This window comes from Marmota monax, unplaced genomic scaffold, assembly GCF_021218885.2.
Source record: "Marmota monax isolate L192 unplaced genomic scaffold, Marmota_monax_Labrador192_F-V1.1 WCK01_AAM20220418_F8-fsc00452, whole genome shotgun sequence".
NCBI lineage: Eukaryota > Metazoa > Chordata > Mammalia > Rodentia > Sciuridae > Marmota > Marmota monax.
The window spans coordinates 117,627-138,827 of NW_026694883.1; the positions used below are offsets into that span (position 1 = coordinate 117,627).

The 21,201-nt window shown below is 34.0% G+C and overlaps 1 protein-coding gene across 1 annotated transcript in view; it reads left to right on the top strand.

The window, feature by feature from the left end:
* Positions 1 to 21,201, top strand: part of LOC124080732 (TBC1 domain family member 5) — a gene marked incomplete at its 3' end in the record, with an annotated part of 424,799 nt that overhangs the window by 41,191 nt on the left and 362,407 nt on the right. The window contains 1 exon segment of the mRNA XM_046426732.2: positions 13,568 to 13,619.

A 21,201-nucleotide genomic window follows, 5' to 3' on the forward strand; every position in this document is an offset into this window, starting at 1 on the left:
CAAATAGTGTTAAAAAAAGTCTGACAAAATGTAATCTTTTCATTTTGTAAAAATTTGTTATGTCTGCAGATATAAGGAAAATATCTGAGATAAGCACTAGATTTAATTAAAAGGTCTTTGTTGTCCTCTTGAGTTGAAGTTTCACCACCGTGATAACACATTGTCTTTCTTTGAAGGTTTTCCTTTTATCAGGTTTTTTAGTTTTATTGATTTAAAACTTAATGGTAGGAAATATAATTGCTTTAAATTCAAACTATTGTATGTAAAGAATGGCAGGTAAAAGGTATATCTCAGACTTTATATAGTAAAAGATCTCAAAATTATATATAACATATATGTATTTGGTAAATAGCCACATATTTTTGTTTAAATTAAGCATTCATACTTTTTCAAAGTAGTTTTAGTAATGAAATTAGATACTCTATATTTTTTGTTCAAACTTATATATTCTCTATTGTGAGAGCAAGTTCTTCATATTGAGCTTGTTTCTTTTTTAAATGTACCAAATTCACACTGGGTATCTATACTCATTTATAAATGGGGTTTATACTCATTTATTTGTCTTTCCTAGAATATTCACCTTATCTTCAGGCATGTTTTAGGGGTAATGTATATACAAATATAGTATGGATTGAGAACTTGAAGTTAACAGCTTAAAGGTTTTTTTTTTTTTTAATGTTTATTTCTCTTTAGCCATAGTTTTTCAATATCTTTAAGGCCTACTCATTCTTATGTTTTGGTTTGCTTGCTTATTTAAAATGTTCTTAAAATTGTATACAGTTAATTTAGGGGATACTCTAGTTTTGGGGATATTGCGTTTTTCACTTATTGATTCATATACATAATATAGTGTTTTCATTAAATAATTCAAGTTTTGAAAAGTAGAGATTTTATTACCTAAAATGGGTAGTGATTTAAAATTTTATTTATATACTATTTTTTTTGCTCAGTGTTTTTTTTTCCTGTGTACTAATCTTTTTGTCCTTTACCCACATATTTTTGTTTAAATTAAGCATTCGTACTTTTTCAAGAGTAGTTTCAGTCATGAAATTAGATACTTATTTATTCTCCCCTACTGTGAGAGCAAGTTCTTCATATAGAGCTTGTTACTTTTTTGAATATACCAAATTCACACTTATCTGTCTTCACCAATTCCTCCATCTCCTTGTTTTGTACCATATTTCCTATTTTAGGTTACACTGAACCCAGTATACATAAAAAAAATTATGTAAAGCTCTAGTGTAGGAGGATCTTAGAGAGGAAGAAAAGTATAATTATGTTATTGTATAAACTTTTAAAATGTTGTCTAGCAAGCTACAACTGCTTAAACAGATGTGATTGCTTTATTGTTTCAAATTTATGCCAATCAGAGTTGATAGGATTTGATCACACTCTGGTAGATTTATGAGATAAATTATAATATTGCATGACATACTTCAGATAGAAAACATCAATATGAGTTGGATATCATTTCTTGTTTAAGATAACAAGCCTGTAATTCTTTAAATCAGATGGCTGCTACTTTTGAGAGAATATTTATCAGTTTTTGTGAAAATTAACAGCATCTTTGATATTTTCTTCATGGTGACAAAAAGTATATAGTAACTTCTGTTCTCATATGCAGATGTAATTGTTAATGGAAAGCATCTTGTTTCTATGTAGCTATAGTTTAATATTGAAGTTTAATATTTTACATGCAAAGAAGATAGAAAAAAACATACCCACTAAAAAAGCGACAGGTTCTCCCAAGGATGCTAGAGCCAAGGAATTGGGAATCAGGCTCTGGTTCCTGTTTGTTCTCACAGCAGATGATAGAACTATATTTAAAAGCCTCTGCTGAGAATGATTGTAACTTTGAGGATGTCATATAGTGGAAACTGTACTACTTCAACTTTGAAATACAGATATGGGGTCTCCTGAGAACTTGATGTGAAATTGTTATCCAATCAAATAACTTGTGAAAAGAAGGTAAGAGTTTTAAGTTTCTTACACTGGCAAATTTAATGTTTAGATTATGGGTACTAGGCAAACAAGTGATTTTTTTTTTTTTTTTAAAGGCGGTTCCTCATGTTTCAGGTATGGATATTGGAAACTCTTTTTAGAAGAAGATTGTTGAAATTGTAACAGATTTTTTAAAAAATTAGAAAGTATAGAGGATACAAAGAATAGGTAACATTGTATTTACCATGCAAGATTACTATGTTAACAAAAGCTATGTATTTTTAAAAAAATATTTTGAAAGTCTCCCTTTCCAGAGATGATCACCATCCTGAAATCTGCTTATATTCTTTTGTTTTTATATTATCATTGCATTCTTATATCCATTATTCTTAGTTCATCTAATGTTTTATTAGTCTTTATGCAGTTCTTTTCCCCCTTTTAACTCAACATTATTCCTGATTTTGTTAATTTGCTACTGTTTGTACATCTGGTTTATTCATTTTCACAATTCTATAATATTTCATAATCTGACAACCTAAATACTATAATTTATCTGTTCCTCTTTTGACAGACACTGAATGATCAGGATAAATTACACAGACTTCTTCCTTAGATGTTTATGGGGCTCTGTAGGCCTAGTGTTTTGAACACATAGGACCAGGTGCCATCAACTCTCAATTGAGCACTGTATCAAAGTCCTGGCAAAAGTCGGCACCCTCAGGCAGTTTGGTGCCAGTAGATTGCTCCTTTCTTGTTGAACTTCTTCTGTCCTGAAAGCCATTCTACTGTTACCATTTGTAGTAGAAAAAAAGCCTGCAGACAGCATTGTCAGGCTGCTCTTTTTTGTTTTAAAGGCTTCTGTTCTTCTCACCTCATTTAAAAACAAATAAATAAATAAAATAAAAAAGTAAAATCTCCATTTAAAAGAATTTTTGAAACAGATGCATTCAAAAAATGTTATCTAGGTTTCCATTTTTGTTTATTTTAACCTGTGTTAGACTAGAACCTATGCTTTTTGGTTTATTTTTCCATAGCAACACATGAGCTGGATGTTTATATAAATAAAACATAGTTTAGTTTTGCTTACTATGAACAATGATTTGTGCCAAGATAGTTATGTAATGCTGATATAATAATAAAACATTGATTGTTGAAAATGATATTTTATGAATAGTCTGAAATTTAAAAGATTATTTGAAGATACTATAATCTCAATTACATTTCTTAGGTTTGAATTTCTATAATTTTTTTTTAGTTCAACTCACTTTAGTGCATTTTGTATTTTGGAAGAAATCATGTACTTGGTAGAAGTCATGTGTATCTAAAAATATACTTAAACACACACTTATACTATCTCACACTCATACACACACACACACACACACACTCTCTCTCTCTCTCTCTCTCTCTCTCTCTCTCTCTCTCTCTCTCTCTCTCTCTCTCTCCTGTCTGTCTCTTTCTTAAGATTTGGGTTTTGGTGTGCTCTCGAAAGAGAAACTGTCCATTTATGAAATTCTTTGTGTCTAGCAGCTTGAAGTTTCCTCCTAGAATGTCACATATTAGACTATTATTGTTATTAATCATTTTATTGAAAGTACTTCTTGAAATAAAAGATTAAATGAATTTGTAGGTCTGGACCATTTCTTGCATAAGTGAAATTTCAGAAAGCTGAAAAATGTTTACGCTGTATAATAAACAGATGCTGCTCTAACAATGCAATACATTATGTACCAAAAATGATTTCAGTTTTAATCATAGATGCTGATTTAATGAGACAAGACTAGCTCACATCAAAATGGATTTAGGGTGTGATTTTTGCTTTCTGTTTTTTCTCTACATAATTAATATACATACCTTTTAACAGTATAATATTTGGGGGAGTATATCTGGTTTTCATACCTATTTTCTTTTTAGAATTCACAGGAGTATAGTAATTGTGTCATAAACCCATTTAAAATAGTCATTAAAATATTTCAAAGAAGATGAGCCTTGTCTTGTATCAAGTCTGCTTTGCATGAAGAAAGCTCCTATACATTCAGGTTTTAAAGTTTCTACCTTTTTTGACAGGCAACAAGGAATATGTTCTGTAATTTGTAGGATAGTTTTGTGGGCTATATTCATTCAATGAATGTGGCTTCCGTGAGACAGTGACACTTGGGGTTTAAAGTCTCCCTTTTTTAAAAAAAAAAAAATTTATTTTTTAGTTTTAGGTGGACACAACATCTTTATTTGTATGTGGTGCTGAGAATCGAACCCAGTGCTTCATGCATGCTAGGCGAGTGTGCTACCACTTGAGCCACATCCCCAGCCCTAAAGTCTCTTTTGTGTACTGTATTTAGGTTGCCCCTTTGGTTTGGTCTGCATGGAGGCACTAGAACCTTTACTTACCTATGAAAGAAATCTAGCTAGGCTCTATATTTCTTTCGTCTTCACTTAATTTATTCCACAAGCATCTTCAAACTTGACTATAGTTACTGACTTTGAACCCTTAACTTCTTCATCTGAATTGTATGTCTTGATTGACAAATTTGCTTTTACATACGGTCAGATAATTCTGTATTTGGAAAAATAGTCCTATTGTGGGTTTTATTCCACTGAACCTATCAGAGTTAAATGTAGTTTGGATGCATAGGGAAGAATTAATGATTGGAAGATAGAGAGTTGGTAAATTATTTATTCTGGCCCTGAGGAAGCTGAGAAGCTGAGTGAAAGACTAATAAATCATTTGTGGTAGTGCTGGTTGTCACTTCCAATTATTTTAGACGGTTTTGTGATAAACTGCAGCACCTGCTAGATATCCGCACACCCTCCCTTGATGCTGGTGGTGCAGCTTGTTTAGTCGATTATCAAAGGCAAGTTTGTGTAAAGTTTATTTAGGTTGGAAAGGAAATTACTCTTTTTAAGTCAATTTTGTTGCTTTTTTTCTCATTGTTTTGAGTGCTGTGAAAGGATTTCCATGACATGGCAGAGAATCTGGGAGATGTATACTATTATAGCCAGGAGAGACTATCTTTTGTTAAATTAAATACTTAAAGAATCAAGCTTTATTTTCAGACTAATTAAAAATGACTGTAATGGAGATAATTAGTATGCTAAAGTTAAATTATCTTTTTGGTACCATTTAATAGAGAACCACTGCTGCTGCTCGACCAGACGTTCTTCACTCTTTATAATTTTTTTTCCTAGTGTGGGGAATTGAACCCAGGGGTGCTTTACCACAGAGTGACTTCCCTAGCCCTTTTTCATGTTTTCACTTGATTTGGGGTTTCGGTAAGTTGCTCATGCTGGTCTTGAATTTAGGATCCTCCTGCTTTAGCCTCCAAGTAGCTGGGATTACAGATATGTGTGTCACCATGCCTGGCTCATTCTTTATTTTTGATGGCTGAGCTTTGGAACCAGTAGTCCTAGAAGGTACCTCTTTGCACTGGTCCTAACTCAGCTGCTGAGTTTCTTGGCAAAGCAGAAAGGAATTGGAAAGAAAGTACAACCAGACTGGTCTGTGATTCTACTGGTCATAAAGCTAAAACTCCTTAGGAATTAAATTATGAGCACCCATATAATGTGCCTGCTTTATACTTGGAATTAACTCTTCTGTTTCTGTCAGAGTTTAATTTGTATACAAGCCCAGAACACGAGGTTTGTTTCTATACTTTCATAGTGACTTGTTTTCACAGAGACTCAGATTTTTAACATAAAAATGTGGGATAGTTGAGAAGACTTTTAAGATTATATACAAGGAGGGCTGAGGTGGTGGCTCAGTGGTAGAATGCTTGCCTTGGCACATGCGAGGCTCTGGGTTTGATCCACAGCACCACATATAAAATAATTAAAATAAAGGTATTATGTCCAACTACAACTATTGGATTCCAGAGCTCATGTCCACTAGTTCTCTGGGAACAACTACTACTGCTACTCTTTGTAATAACAACTCTTTTTAGAGGCTAGCATGTACCTTACTATTGTAAGGACTTCACAAGTTTCAATTCATTTTAATATAAAAATCCAGTTTTATCCTCATTTTACAATGGAGCCTTATACAGTGATCTAGTTTTTTCTTTAGCATATGTTGTATTCAGCTTTTCTTGCTTCTGTGGCTAAAAGGATCCAACCAGAACAACTGTAGAGGAAAAAAGGTTTATTTAGGGGCTCATGGTTTCAGAGGTCTTAGTCCATAGAAGGCAGGTTCTAATCCTCGGGGCTCCAGGTGAGGCAGGACATCATGGTGGAAGAGTGTGGCAGAGGGAACCAGCTCACATGATGATCAGAAAGCAGAGAGAGAAACGGGCTCCACTCTCCAGATACAAAATATATACCCTATAGCTATGCCCTCAATGAACCACTTCCTCCAGCCACACCCCACCTGCCTCCAGTTACCACTCAGTTAATCTCATCAGATTGGTTCACTGGTTAGGTTTAGGCTAAAACCCAATCATTTCTCCTCAGTCTTCTTGCATTGTCTTACATGTGAGCTTTTGGGGAGACACCTCACATCCAAACCATAACAGCATATATAGAAGGAAGGAAATGTAACTTTTAGTTAAATAGCTTTAGGAATTGCAACCTCAGTAGTTTAATAATTTATTTATTGAACATGTAATTTTTTATTTGGTACTCTGTTGTTTTAACCTCTTGAAAATAAATAATATTTTTGTCATGACAAAGAAATTGAATGTTAAAGAGGTCAGATTACTTGCTTAGGGTTTATGCAGTTTGGTGGTGGTGGAGTTGGATTTGAATCAAGGTCTGACTGCCTGCTCTGTTTAAGGGTTACAAACCCTGGTCCCAGTGAAACTTGATAAGCAACAGAAAGGGGATAAAAGTGGGTTAGTGGGAAGTTGAATAAGTGAAGAACTTTGCTGGAAGTGGTCTCCAGAATTGAATTTAGTGTGTTTTTTTTTTTTTTTTTTGTGGTGCTGGGGATTGAATCCAGGGCTTTGTGCATGCAAGGCAGACACTCTACCAACTGAGCCATATCCCTAGCCCTTGTTTTGTTTTTGAATGAAGTTAAAAATCTAGATTTTTTTTATGTGGAATGTCCAGGTTTTTTGAATCTTTGCAATTTTTTCAGGGTGAATTATTTGCCCAGTGGAGGTGACCTGTTGATGCCAGTTTGAAACATCTGCATATTGCCTTTCTTTAGGAGAGAATTTCAGATGATATGAAGCATACTATTTTTAGTCTTATTATAATTTATATATATGTTTATATATACATCACAAGAGATTTAGCTGAGCTTGTTTCAGGAGTCTACTAATTCAAGTATAGTCTATTGCATAGAACATAGGAATCAAACTAGAATTTTTATTGGTTCTTTTTTAGTTATACATAACATCAGGATTCATTTTGTCATAATTATAAAAGCAAGGATATGATTTTCTCTAATTCAGTCCCCAGTACTTTTCCCTCTGTTCCCTTTCTCCAGGAAGAGAGGGAAGAGCCTTATGGACATACATAAAGGTGAGATTTACTGTAATATATATGTACATAGGAAAGTTAGGTCAGATTCATTCCACTGTTCTTCGCTTATCCCATCTTCTGTATCTCAATCAATCCCCTTCCTCTACTACACTGATCTCAAACTAAAATTTTGAAAATTGAAGCAGACATTAAGTTGTTTAAGTGTTCATTGAAACACTCACACTTCCAGTGTTGTACCTCTGATGAATCTTTGTATTTCCTCCTTTGCCTACTCATACACATTTTCTTTCCTTAATCTCTGCATCCATGGGAAATTTAAGCAATGTCCAGTTGTTTCAACTGAAATGTCTTTATTAGATTTACAGGTAAGATGAAATGATTTGTAGGATGTTCAAAATATCTAAGTTCTATTGAATGGGGAACTGTTTTGAAATAAAAGTCAGTAGTTATTTTATTAAATGCTTTCTTTTTACTTAAAATACAAAATACAAATAAAATATCTCTGGAGAGAACAAATAATGACATTTCAAAAGTGTTTGAGGTGGGGAGAAGTTGATTAATCAGTTATAAAGGTTTTCTACAAACCTAGAGGAAAGATGTGACTTAATCATTTCATCATTCTAGAATTAACTTGGAATAGTTTTAATGTATTTTTAAATTCTGCCTTTCAATTTATGTCATCCCAAATCAGTCGTTCTTTGAAGAAAAAAAAAAGACGGGAGGCTTAATATATGATTAATTCTTTAGAGTATCCTTTAGATCCTTCATATGTTATCTAATGTATAAGTTCTTATTGACTTAACTTTTCTGTTAAAAGTTATAGATTTTGGCCTGTAATATTTCATGTAATAGTATTCAGTTGGTCAAAGTATACCTTTAAAAATAAATAGAAAAAACCCTTTTCTTTCTTGAATATGAATTTTTTTTTACAGAATCACACATGAAATATCACACAGAAATAATCGGCAAATCCATCTTTCTTTGATTTACTTTTTCAGTTTGCTTACTATTTTATATTTCTTTTCTATGATAATATTGATAGTTTAGTGGATTTTTTTTTTTTTTGTGGATTTGTTTTGTTTGGGTGTTGTGGATTGAACTCTGGGACACTCAACCACTGAGCCACATCCCCAGCCCTATTTTGTATTTTTATCCAGAGACAGGGTCTCACTCAGTTGCTTAATGCCTCGCTTTTGCTGTGGTTGGCTTTGAACTTGCAATTCTTCTGCCTCAGCCTCCCAAGCCACTGGGATTACAGGCTTGTGCTGCTATGCCTGGTTCTGCATTTTTAAAAAAAAAAAAAAAAAAAAAAAATATATATATATATATATATATATATATATATATATATATATAAATTTTTAGTTTTAGGTGGACACAGATCTTTATTTTTTATTTTTATGTGGTGTTGAGGATCGAACCCAACACCCTGAGCATGCCAGGCGAGTGTGCTACCTCTTGAGCTACATCCCCAGCCTCTGCATTTGTGTTTGAAGACAGTATTTGATAGAGTTCAAGTAATGCATCTTCCTCAAAGCTTGTCATTTACTAGCCATAGGTAAATTCTTCCTTTTCCTTACTTCCATTTAATTGTATCTCTATTATAATAGTTTGTTTCCACTTGTATACATCTTACCCTCAGCTTTTTGAGGGTAAGTATTCATTTTTGTCTTTGTAACATCCACTGACTGAATGAATAAATCAAAGTCGATCTTAAATTCAGTTTGTTGTCCTCATCTACCACTTGAAATAACAAATTTGTTGAAATACATCAATTTTGATAATTTTAAGAAGTTAAATAAGGTTTTTGTGGAGATGTGTGGTTATACTACAAGGAATCATTGAAGGTTACAGTTTTTTCTTAGATCTAAAGATGTACCTGGTCCCCTTCATCATAGTTAAGTAACAAAGATTTGTAATGTTCAGATATGCCAAATTAATTTGGAGGGTGAATTATGCTTAAATAAGTGTATACAACATTTCACTTTTAAGGTACTTCAAAATAAAAAGTGAGTTATAGAAGGGTTTATAATTAGGTGGAGCCTGGAAAATCTGAAGTAGCAAAATTTGAGAAGTAGTGTAGCTCTAGTATGTGATTTATATTTAAAATGTAATTTAGAATGCTAATGCTGGATGGGTTCTGAGAAGTTATCTTCTAAAATCTCCTTTGTCAGTAAGAAACTGAAGTGTTGGGGATCAGCACTTGGAGCAAGGTCATAAGATAACAGTGCATCTAATTCCAATTACTGATGAGTACTTGATATGTTTTTTTTTTTTTTTTTTAAATCAGTAAAATGACATGTAGGAATTTTGTACTCTGTACTTCAGGAAATTTATTACAACACAAAATTGCCATGAATATCTGTATAAGAATAACAGAATTTTTATATTCCTTAAAAATTATACTGTGGAGAGAACTTAGACATAATACTTTTAAACACATGGTAACATCAAGAGCAATGAAACAGAATGGGTTCTACTTAAATTTGTTTCTAGAAACACTTTGTATATTTGGAAGGTATCTTTGGATAAGCTTTATGGAAACTTTTCAAGTTAGAAGATTTCAGCTGGTGTGACTAAAAGGTCACTTTTTAAAAACATCCCTCTATATTAAAATGAAATGTGTCCAATCTTTAAAGAAAAGATCTTGGAGTTTGCAGATGATCCTAAAATTGGAGCTAGGGGAAATAATGAGGAACAATGCAATCAGATTCAAAAAGATTTGGATTGTTTAGGTGATTGGGCCAGCAGATGGCAAATGCAGTTCAGTGTAGACAAATGTAAAATAATTATCTTAGGAACAAAGAACCAATCATACAGCACACTGATCAGGAAAAAATTTGTGAGTTATTGTAGGAAAACCATTGAAACAGTTAACCCGGTGCACAGCTGCAGCAAAAAAGGCAAGCAAGAAACCAAATTAGCAGACGGATAGAATATAAAGAGGCAATACTTATAGTGTATTAAGAAACTTGCTAGACCCCATCCAAATTACTCAGTCTAGTATCGGTTGATAGAACCACTGTAGGAAGAGTGAATTTTTGCTTTGTAAATAGACTAGAAATTGCACCAAACAAATCTAATAAATAATGTTAGAGTATGCACTAATTTTTAAGAACTTTCAGTTTGCAAACTTTCACAGACACGAGTAGTCACTGAATTAAAGATGCTTCAATTTTGTCCACTACCAAAAATGGGCCTTAGTAGAGGATATTTCTGGTGACCACTGCTAGGGCCTTACCAAACCCTCTTTCTTGTTAGATGGGAGGCTGCCTCTCACTTTTCCAGGCCAAGGAAGCCCAAATGCTGTCATGAGGTCCTTCTGAAGATTGAGCTCTGCGTTGTGGTAGCTAGAGGGAATGTGGGCTTCTTGAGAGCTGCTGATGGTGTTCCTTCCTGGCCTGTGACCCTTGTTGTTGTAACTTAAGTTGTAGGCTTCCTTCCAAACTATGGAAGCAGGAATTTTTCTCTAATTTTATCATCACTTGTTCTTGACCAAGTTGACCAAGCCTGATTTTCCAGCCTTGTGTTGTTGTTTTTTTTTTTAATTTTTTTGAGCTATTCAATGTCTAGCCAATAAATTCCTTTTTGATTTATATTAACCAGAATATGTTTCTGCTGTTTATAATCAAGAGACTTACCTGGCATAGTGGTGGTGGTCTGATATTTTAGTCTTGGCCCTTGCATTGTCTATCTGTCGTGTAGTGTGTGTGTGTTTTGTGTAGAGTAATGTCTTAATATAAATAATAGTTTGGACAAAAAGCTGAAATGCAAATTTTTGAGTTGAAAAGCAAGAAGAATTTGTACCAGTACTATCAACATTTATAATTATAAAATCTAACTTTATACAAACAACTGAAGTGTCACTGTTTAAAAAAATCTCCTATGGTATCAAGCAAGTTTGTGAGAAGAGTACTTAAATTTCTTTGTTATATATTTGATATCTCTTAACTTTTTCATTTGAAGGAAACAAATTCACCAAGTTGCATGATTTTCTTTGTGTCACTGTAGTAGATAGTAGAATTAGGAATACTGTCTCAAGGTTTGATTCCTTCATCATTATTTTTATATTAAAATTTTTTTATGTTGGATATTGAATGGAATTTTTGGAAAAACAATATTTGTGAATTAGTAATTGTGGATTATGCTTTAGGTTTGTGGTGAGTTGATTGGTTAATATGTAGAATTGATTTTTATCACACAAGCAGTGTTTTAAATAGTTTTCCATTTTTCTATTTATCACTCATTATATTGACTCATTTGTATTGTTCATTATTCAGATGCTTGAAGCACAGTCACATGCAGAGTAAAGAGGAAAGGAAAATATTATTTTGGGGAGTAGCGTGCAGGCCCATTTCCTGGAAAGAATTTGAGACTCTGAGACCTTTTTATCTTTGTAAAAGTGATATAGAGGGCTGGGGATGTGGCTCAAGTGGTAGCGCGCTCGCCTGGCATGCGTCCGGCCCGGGTTCGATCCTCAGCACCACATACAAACAATGATGTTGTGTCCACCGAAAACCAAAAAATAAATATTAAAAAAAAAAAAGTGATATAGAACTCTACCCTTATATAGGTGTCCTTGAGCCTATTAACTCCTATGTCTGTAGGTTGCCAGACCTCTTATCCTGTCCTAAGACCTTCATGTATGGTGGCATTTGTGACATGTCCTGCTTTCCAAAATAGGTGTTCCAAGATTCAAATTTGATATTCTCTCCCATTCTGTCCCATGATGTATTATGCACATTGTTAGGGAAAACTGTAAGACTGAATTGTTTTCAACATCTGTACGAATACTTGATTGGCTTTTACTTTTTTAGATATTATTCTAAGGAAGAAAATATTTGTGAACATAAATTGTTCTTTCTATTTCTTAATGGTACTTGAAATTTTAGTATGTCTTACTGAAGGTAAAAAGTGTGTAGCATTCAGGACAATGTCTTTGATCCTGTTGCACAGTTAGGGACAGTCCATATCACATGACTTTATGGTAAGGAAAATCAGTGTATTTGGGAAATTAAGTATTTTAAGTGCATGAGTGTTAAGGTCAGTTGAAGTCTTAAATTCTAAACTTTAGATTATTTTTCTTTGTAAAAACAGAATAAATACCTTATTTTTTGATACATGCTTCCATACACACACATAAAGAGTATGGGACACAGGGCTGAAATACTACGTGGAAAATTAAATTCTGCAGTTCATAAGTCAGACTGTTGAATAATATCTAAGTCTGCAAGGTAGCATAATGCTCCATTTAGGAGAAGACTTAAGACCTGGTAATCTAACTTCTTTGCTCTTCCAGGAGGAGTTTTTTACTTTCCTTGTCTACATGCAGGTTTACCTCTATGGCAATAGGGTTTGCAGTTAGCCTTTACTGTTGGCATTTGCAGTTGAGTTTCCTGGCTGCTGCTGATGCCCTTAGTACCTCGTGTAGGAGGCTGCTACCCTTGGCTGTTTCTGGCCAATTCCTAGATAAAAGATGCAGGCTTTTTGTTAATCACACCTGCACTTTCATGTAGTGCATATGGGTAGAAATGAGGTCTGTGGCTAAGGCCTGCTTTTTTACCTGTTGTGGATATTCAGAGGCTATGTTTTCCTTGTCAAAAAACTTTATTTTAATTAATTTCAAAGACCAGTTTCTCTAGGTTGCTTAATTTTATCGTGAGATTTCCCTACATTTAATTCTACTTTTCTGCCTGCTTCCTTTCCTCCCTCTATTCCTTCCTTCTCTTTTTTCTTATAATTTTGGCTATTCTTTTTTTTTAATTTTTTAAAATTGTTGACGGACCTTTATTTTATTCATTTTCATATGTGGTGCTGAGAATTAAACCCAATGTCTCTCACATGCTAGTCAAAGTGCTCTACCTCTGAGCCACAACCGTAGCCCAATTTTGGGTATTCTTGCTGAAAGAAAACAATAATGTTAGAGAATTCTATGTAAAAATGCATTTTTGTCTAAAATTATTGGGTGGTTTACTAGTGAAGGATTAAATCTGTTTTAACATAAAAATGGGATCTTAAACATGTATTTTTTTAAATAGCATTTTATGGGCAGGAAAGATAAATATACATTTCGTTTTATAGTTGTAAGGGTGCACCATAATTTAAAAATTCCCTATTGAGGGAGTTAGAATTTTCACTATTATATATACAATACTGCATTCAAAATTACTTGTGATAATATTTGTATGCCCTCTTATTGTTTCCATAGGATAAATTCCAGAAGTGGATTTACTGGATAAAAGGGTAATTAAAGTCCTCTGGTAAGTGCCAAAAGCTACCAGTTTTCTTTCCCAGCAACAAATTTTGAGATTCCTGGATTTTTCACATCAATAGCAACATTAATACTTAAAAAGAAATATTTGTGCTAATTTATAGGAGAAAAGTAGTATCATTTTAATGTACTATTTGTACTTATTTTATAATTTACCTTGTAATATTATTTACTTGTTATTCAGGTATTTTCCTCATGTTTATTTAAGTAATAAATTATATATTAAGATAAACTTTTCCCTGGCATGCTGCCAGTGTTTTTTATAAGAATATTTTTATAAAATACTTAAATATATTTATCAAAATTTTAGAAATTTTATATTTGTATATTGGTCTTTAAACTATTGAGGACTTCTGTATTCTGTTTTATTTGGGGACTTATAGCCATTTTTAATTTCTGTATAATCAAACGAACTACATAAAAATTCATCTTTAGTATTTAAGATACAAAAACATTTTAGTTGGTCTAGGACTTTTAAATATTAGTTTAGGTACATATACTCTTACTGGCTTTGTAGACCACGATGTCCAAACAAACCTTTTAATCATGAATATAGGAAAAGGGCCACTGGATCTGGTCCTGCTAACTGACAAGTGCCAGCTTCTGCATCTTTGAAGGTACTCATCTGGTACAGTGTTGTTCATTCACAGTATTATGTCCATGAATAAGAAATAAAATTTAAGACACAACCCATATACAAAGAAAGGTGGAGTATCCCTTATCTGAAATGCTTGGGACCAGAAATGTTTCAAGTTTGGAAGTTTTCTGGACTTTGGAATATTCACATAAGAAATATATTGAGGATAGAACTCAAATCTAAACACAAAATTTATTTTATATACATTTTATACACATAACTTAGAAGTGATTTTTATACAATTGTTTTTTTGGTGGTTTTTTAAAATTGTGCATCTGCCTCTAGACTGCAACTTAGTACATGAGGACAGCTATGAAATTTTACAATTCTGGATTATGTTGGTACTCAAAAAGTTTTAACTTTTGGAAGATTTTGGATTTAGGATTTTGGAATTAGGGATGTTGATCTTCCACATGTGTATGTATTCTTGTATTCTTTTTGTGGGTTATGCAATGGCAAGTCATTTTTAAAAATGTTATATGCAATTCACTGAAGTTGCTTTTATTTCTCACCAATGGTGTTAGTAGAGTTTGAGAAACATTGGCCTAGTGGATCTTTAATTGACCACTTCAGATGCCTTCTGGGGCTGACCTGATAATGATGTAAATACCTTACTACTTTAGCTAATCAGAAAGTCTGGGTTCCATCTAAAGGCATTCAAAATGAAACAAAACACCTTGTTAGGCCAACACACACTTTCAGGTGAAATTCAGTGTTCTAACTGGGCCCAAGTCTTAGTCCAGAGACAGAAACAAACCCAAAGATGTATATTATTCCAAAGACTTGAAGATATATAAAACATAAGCTCATTACTATGTCAAATTGCTATAAAATGTTTTAAGCAGAGAGTGCATGTCAGGCAGTGGAACTTTGAGGAATGTTGGTTTTAGATGCGGATCTTTGAGTACTTTCCAGGTTCCCTCCTGCTCTTAAATCCTTTGGCTTTGCAACAATTTATAGCCATGAAAAGTAGGAAATAAAATAGCCTTATCCAGTTTTTCTGTTTTGATAAGAAATGCCTGTGATAGGATCTAAGAGAAATGTGAAAGATTATTCTAGGTATCTGGGTTACTCTGTAGATAGATTAAAGGGAAAGTGAACTTTGTCCTTTATATGTCAAGGTAAGGTGATGATGCAGTATCCCAGCATCTGTTTCTAAGCAGATATGCTGATGAAAAGTCACATAGGAAAAGTTCAGTGAAAAAATGCAATAGCATTTGGATACCTACTAAATCTTCTGCATCTGAGTATGCATACACAAAATTATGATCTTATTTTCTGGTTTTAGGGGCAAGACTATATGTACCTTCAAGAGAGATCGTGATATACAGCTATTAAGGCTTACTTTGGTGACTTGGGTAATTGTAATAGAACCATGGAGCCATTAGGCTCCAGATGGAACTTTAATCTGGCTTCTGATTGAGCGGAGTGTCTTTGCAGAGTCTCTGAGCATCTGTTAACGAAATATATATGACATTATTCAAGATTTGTACAAATTAACTCACCCTTGGGTTATAATTCAATTTTTCTTTATTGAGAAATGTACTGTAAACAGTTTTGTGCAATTAAGTAAAAGTAACCTAAACTCATTGTCTGTTAACTGGTCACATATATTTTTGTGATTGAACTCGATGGATTAATGAATTTATGTACACTTTTAAAGATTGTAATTTATTTATAAAATATGAAGTGTTGTTTCCTAATTTGAAGTAGCTTTCATGAGGTTATCTACTTTAGAGAAACCATTTAAAAATAATTATGGTGGATCCATCTCTGAATGACAGAAACCCCCAAATAATTTACCTTATTCCAGAAGGAAGTTTATTTTTGTCTCATACTGCAAATTTTGTAAGTAGAGGAGATTCTAGGGCTTGATCTTTAAGCACAGTATGAACAAAGTACTAACTTGGTTTATCTGTGTTTCCTATGTATCCTCAGGCTAGTTTCCTTCTTGTTTCAGTGTGGTTATAATCGGCAGTTGGAACAACAACATCCATTAGTTTCAGCACAGAAATAGAAGTTTCATAATCACATACTAAAAGTTCTTTTCATTTGCCCTGTTTAGACCCCATGGTCACCTTTAGACTAGTAATAATCACTGTATGCTGTTTGGTTTAAATAAGTCTGGGTTTCTGAACCAGCCCTGGAGCTAGGATATGATCTGGGGAAGTCAGTGTCTTCTGAATCACTGGGGAGGTAAGGTAAGAATGGATGTTGCATCTACCATTACTGGAATCTCTAATGTAAACATTGAAAACTTTCTAATCCATTCTGCGATTTGAGGTTTTAGGTTCTTTCTCTTCAAATTTATTAATATTGCTTTTATTAATTATTCTCCTATTTATAGGAAACATAAATTAAAATTGTACATTGGACAGTAATATTAGATACTTTGTAGTTCCTTTTGTTAGGTAGGAGATATAGGGTGTGGGGAAGGGATAAAAAGGGCAGACCACCACTTAGGGCGCTCAGTCACAAATCAAACTTCACTTGTCTGTCACTCTACCTGTGAAGGAAAACTGTACATCTTGCTGTTAAAGGGAGGAAGCTAGAGGACCACAAGGAAGGCCCTGAAGGGAAAGTCCCTGATCTTGGGCATGTGCTATAGTCAGAGGGACTGACCTAAAGTTAAATTGTTACTAGTTAGCGTTGAGATTTACTCCCTCAGTGCATTTTCTGAGATGGGGCAGGGGACTGTAGAGAAGAAATTGTCAAATTCAGCTGTCAATCACGGTGACAGACTCAGATCTATCCAGGGGAAAGGGGAAGAACTAGCACAGCCCAATAAAACCAAGCTCCACTATGTAGACAGGGCCTTGAGCTTCTTCACGGCTCTGCCACTCTGCTTTCCCAGAGTGAACTTCATTTTCAGTAAACCTTTGCTTTGATTGCCAATCTCTTCCTTTGCTCAGATCCTTTGGTGGGATGCCAAAAACCTGGACCTGAGACCCCCTAGGAACCCATGCCTTGGTAATACTTTGGCTTTTCTTATTATGTAGATCCTGGAAAAATACTTCACATCTACCAGGTAATGTTTATAATAAGGAGATTGTATTGTTAAATAAATGTTAGTGACATTTTCTGAGGAAACTGTCATATATCACCACTACATTTTATTCTTTTCTCAGAAGAAAACAAACAGTTCTGTGAACCTACAGTCCTCAGCAGGCTTCCTTTTCATGTATAGCTAAGCCTCTTTTTATTTTTTTCTTATAATTTGAAGTATAATTTATGTGCAGCAGAATGATTTATTTTTTTAATTTTATTTTTGTTTTAGTTGTAGATGGACACAATACCTTTATCTTTGTTGTGCTGAGGATCGAACCCAGTGCCTCACACATGCGAGACGAGTTTTCTACCGAGCCACAAACCCAGCCCTCAGTTAAGTTTTAATGACTGAGAATAAGGGTTGGAAATGAGTTATAAATCCATAGCAGAAAGTTCTTATCCTGAATCTAAGTTAGCAAATATTGAAAAAATAGCCTGTAAGAGAAAAAAAAAATTCTCAAGGAGTACTAGAGCAAATGTAAATTTTGGGTATGTCTATCACTGATAGTTTTTGTATGTAGGTTTTCCTGGAAAGTTGCAAGGTTGTTTTTTCTGCCAGTTTATCCCCTGTTCTTAAATTTCCTTTGCTCCTTCATATGTCAGATATGCAGTGTTGCAAATATTAGTAACTTGGAATTTGCCATAAATTGATGGAAGGTAGTTTTAAATCATCATTAAACATCTTGATAAACAGCCAAATAAACAAGAATTCTGATTACCTTTGTAAGGGTTAAGAAAACAAGGCATTCCTAGATGCTTTCTTTTCCCTTCGCCCTATATCTAACAGGTCTTATTGATTCTCCATGATCCCTGTCTCTAGAATCAGTTCTGCATATTTTGGTTTGGACTTCACTTATCTTTATATTGACTCCCTATCTCTGTACCAAGATATTCATATCATACACATTATTCTATACCTTAGCCTTTTCTCTTTGAAGTTTTTTTTCCACTTTCCAATCTATTTGAACCCATAGATTCACTCATTCTATTTTTAGAGCTTTGTAGTATTCCAAAGTAGGAATGCGTAGTGTATAATTAAAATCTTTTTCAATGGTAGAGCTTACTGTGTTGTTCTTGTTAAAGGGTCCCAACCCCTCCTCTCTAATAGCTGTTCTTGGTCATGGCATGGAATATATACTTCCCAAGGATAAGTGAGTCTGAGCCTGAATCTTGCATGAGCCTTTGAAAATCCTGTTCCCCAAGTTTTGATATACCTTCCTGGTTGAGGGTTTCTTTGTGGCAGGATCTTAAGAGCTTCTGATATCAAAGTAGACAAAGATTATAAACTCTCTAATGGTCTGACTTCCTTTCTTCCAGTGATTTAATAATTTTCAGCAGCTTGCTTTTTCTTGGCTGGGAATCCTGTTTTTCTTGTGCTTTCACTTTTCTTCATTGACGTGTTACATGTTTTTTGTTTTTTTTTTCCTTAAACTGTGTTTTAGTACCCTTCTCCTTTTGTTTTATTCATTGTGAAGCTTTATTCCATGAGATTTTTCCTGTTCTGGACTGCTGGGCTGTTTACTAAGAGTGCTTGTAATTTCTTCTGAACTTAACTCCCTTGTACTAGATTTTTGAGTTGTTTGAGGATGCAGTGGCATTATGATTTGTGTTTTGTTTTTAGCATATAGACAGTGTACATAGAACTACACATAGTAGGAAATCAAATATCCAACTAAATGGACTTTAGTGGAATAACTGTAGATATCTAATAATGTTTTTGTTTGCAAAAAATAATTGAAATTTTTATTAATAAATGGAGTTTCAACATGGCTTTATAGGAATTAATATTTTGAGAGTTTAAAATCTACCCAGAAGAACAGATGCAGAGAGTTGCAAAGTTTCTAAAGAGATGGAATCACTGGTGGGCTTGCAAATCTAGGCCATTTACCTGACTGTATCAATGAAACTAAAGAAAGATTATGCCCATTGAGGGCAGGGAGTGGTCTGCCATATTTGCTAAAGGAGAGGTCCAGATCTTGAAGTTGGTACTACTCAATTCAGACTTTACTGGAAGATTTTTAATATTATGTTTTTTAGTCTCTCTATATAGACATATTCAGGGAGTTGAAGGTGAATAGTCCAGATTTTCTTTGCAGATGGAATAGTGATCAAGAGGTAGATTTGAGCTGGGCATGGTGGGGTATGCTTATAATCCCAGCAGCTTCGGAGGCTGAGGCAGGAGGATCTAGAGTTCAAAGCCAGCAACTTAGTGAGACCCTAAGCAATTCACTGAAGAGCCTGTTTCTAAATAAAATATAAGAAGGGCTTGGGGATGTGACTCAGTGGCCAATGGTTAAGCATAACTGGGTTCAATCCCCAAAAGAAAAAGGTAGATTTGAGCAGACATGATTCAAGTTCTGGCCATGTTACTTGCTTGTTGTGTGTCCTTCTTTGGCAAGCTTCTATCAGAATTTAATTTTTGATCAGTGTGACTGAAGGTCAGACCTGGAGTCATTAAATCCTTGGGGTAATGGCTACCTTCCCATGAAGAGCTGGCCATCCTGTCTCCCTTTAAGCCTATACCTCATTTCAGCAGCATTGTAGGCCAATGTGCTCAAACTATTCCCCCTATTTGAACATGTATTTCTATATGTATATATGTGTATGTTTGGTAACTAAATATTCAGTTCATTGATTTATGTTGGAAAAAATATCTGAAAACATATGAAATGCATTCAGCACACTACTAGCCTCCTATTTAAAAAGAAAAAGTAGTATTTGATATATACTAGAACGTGCTTCTTAAGAATAGGGTCTGGGTCATCTTTTTTTTTGTTTTACTGAGTGTGTTTGAGGAGAGCATCTGAAGTTATTTTAGGTTTAAAAGATTGTGTACAGCAGGAAGATTATTGCGGGCTCTGATGGGATTCTGAAAACAGGACTTTGTTTTAAGATTATAGGAAGAACTTTTGGTTTTAAGGCAATTTATCAGAACAAACCTTACCTTTACTTCCCAGCTACTGTTTGTTTCCATATTATTTTGGCTTGCGTTGTTACTTTCTTGCTGTAGCAACTAAAGCAGAAGGCCATTTTCTCCAGAGATTATTAATTGAAATTGTTTGAGGGGCACAAAGAATCTGAAGCAGCCTGTCCTTTTAAGCTAAGTGGTGAAGTTTGCTGATCAGAGCTTGAACTGGTACCTACCCAAAGCCTGTCTCATTGTTGCTGGCATGGCATAGAAGTAAGAGGCTGGGTTCAAGGCAACATGTTTTAGAAGGTGATTGTGACTGCCAGTTTCAGTAAAATACACCATAGGGGCTGAGAAAATGGCTCCCTTCAAATCTGAATGCTGTTCCAGGGGAAGGATGTTGTGTGAATACAGGAATATGCTGTTTGATTTGCTGAATAATAACGGTGTCAATTTCCTAGAGTTGCTGTTACAAAGTACCACAGACTGGTGGCTTAAACACAGAAATACATTATTTTATAATTCTGGGAGCTAGAAGTCTGGAATCAAAGCGTTAGTGGGATTGATTCTTGGAGAGTGAGAACCTGTGGTCTTAAACCTTGATTATTTAAATGTCCTAGTCTTTTTAATAATTAGTTGATTTAATAAAGATGTCTTATCAGTATTCTATTTATATAGTTATTTACAGTATTTGGATGTCAGTTTGTTACATATGATTAATAAAATTGGAAAGTTTACAGAATTCACGTTAGTGGGTTTTGTTTTGAAAATTGATCCTTTTGGTCAGCATATACATTTTTAAGACAATTCAGTAGGATGAAATCTGATTCATAATATCATGATAGCAGAGTTTTATGTCTAGTGACAATGATTAATTATGTCAATCTCTTTTTAATCTTTGTTTTAATGTATCTAAAAGGTTACAGTTTTAAAATTAAATTTAATTAAACTGGTTTTTCAGTGTTATTTTAGTCTGCT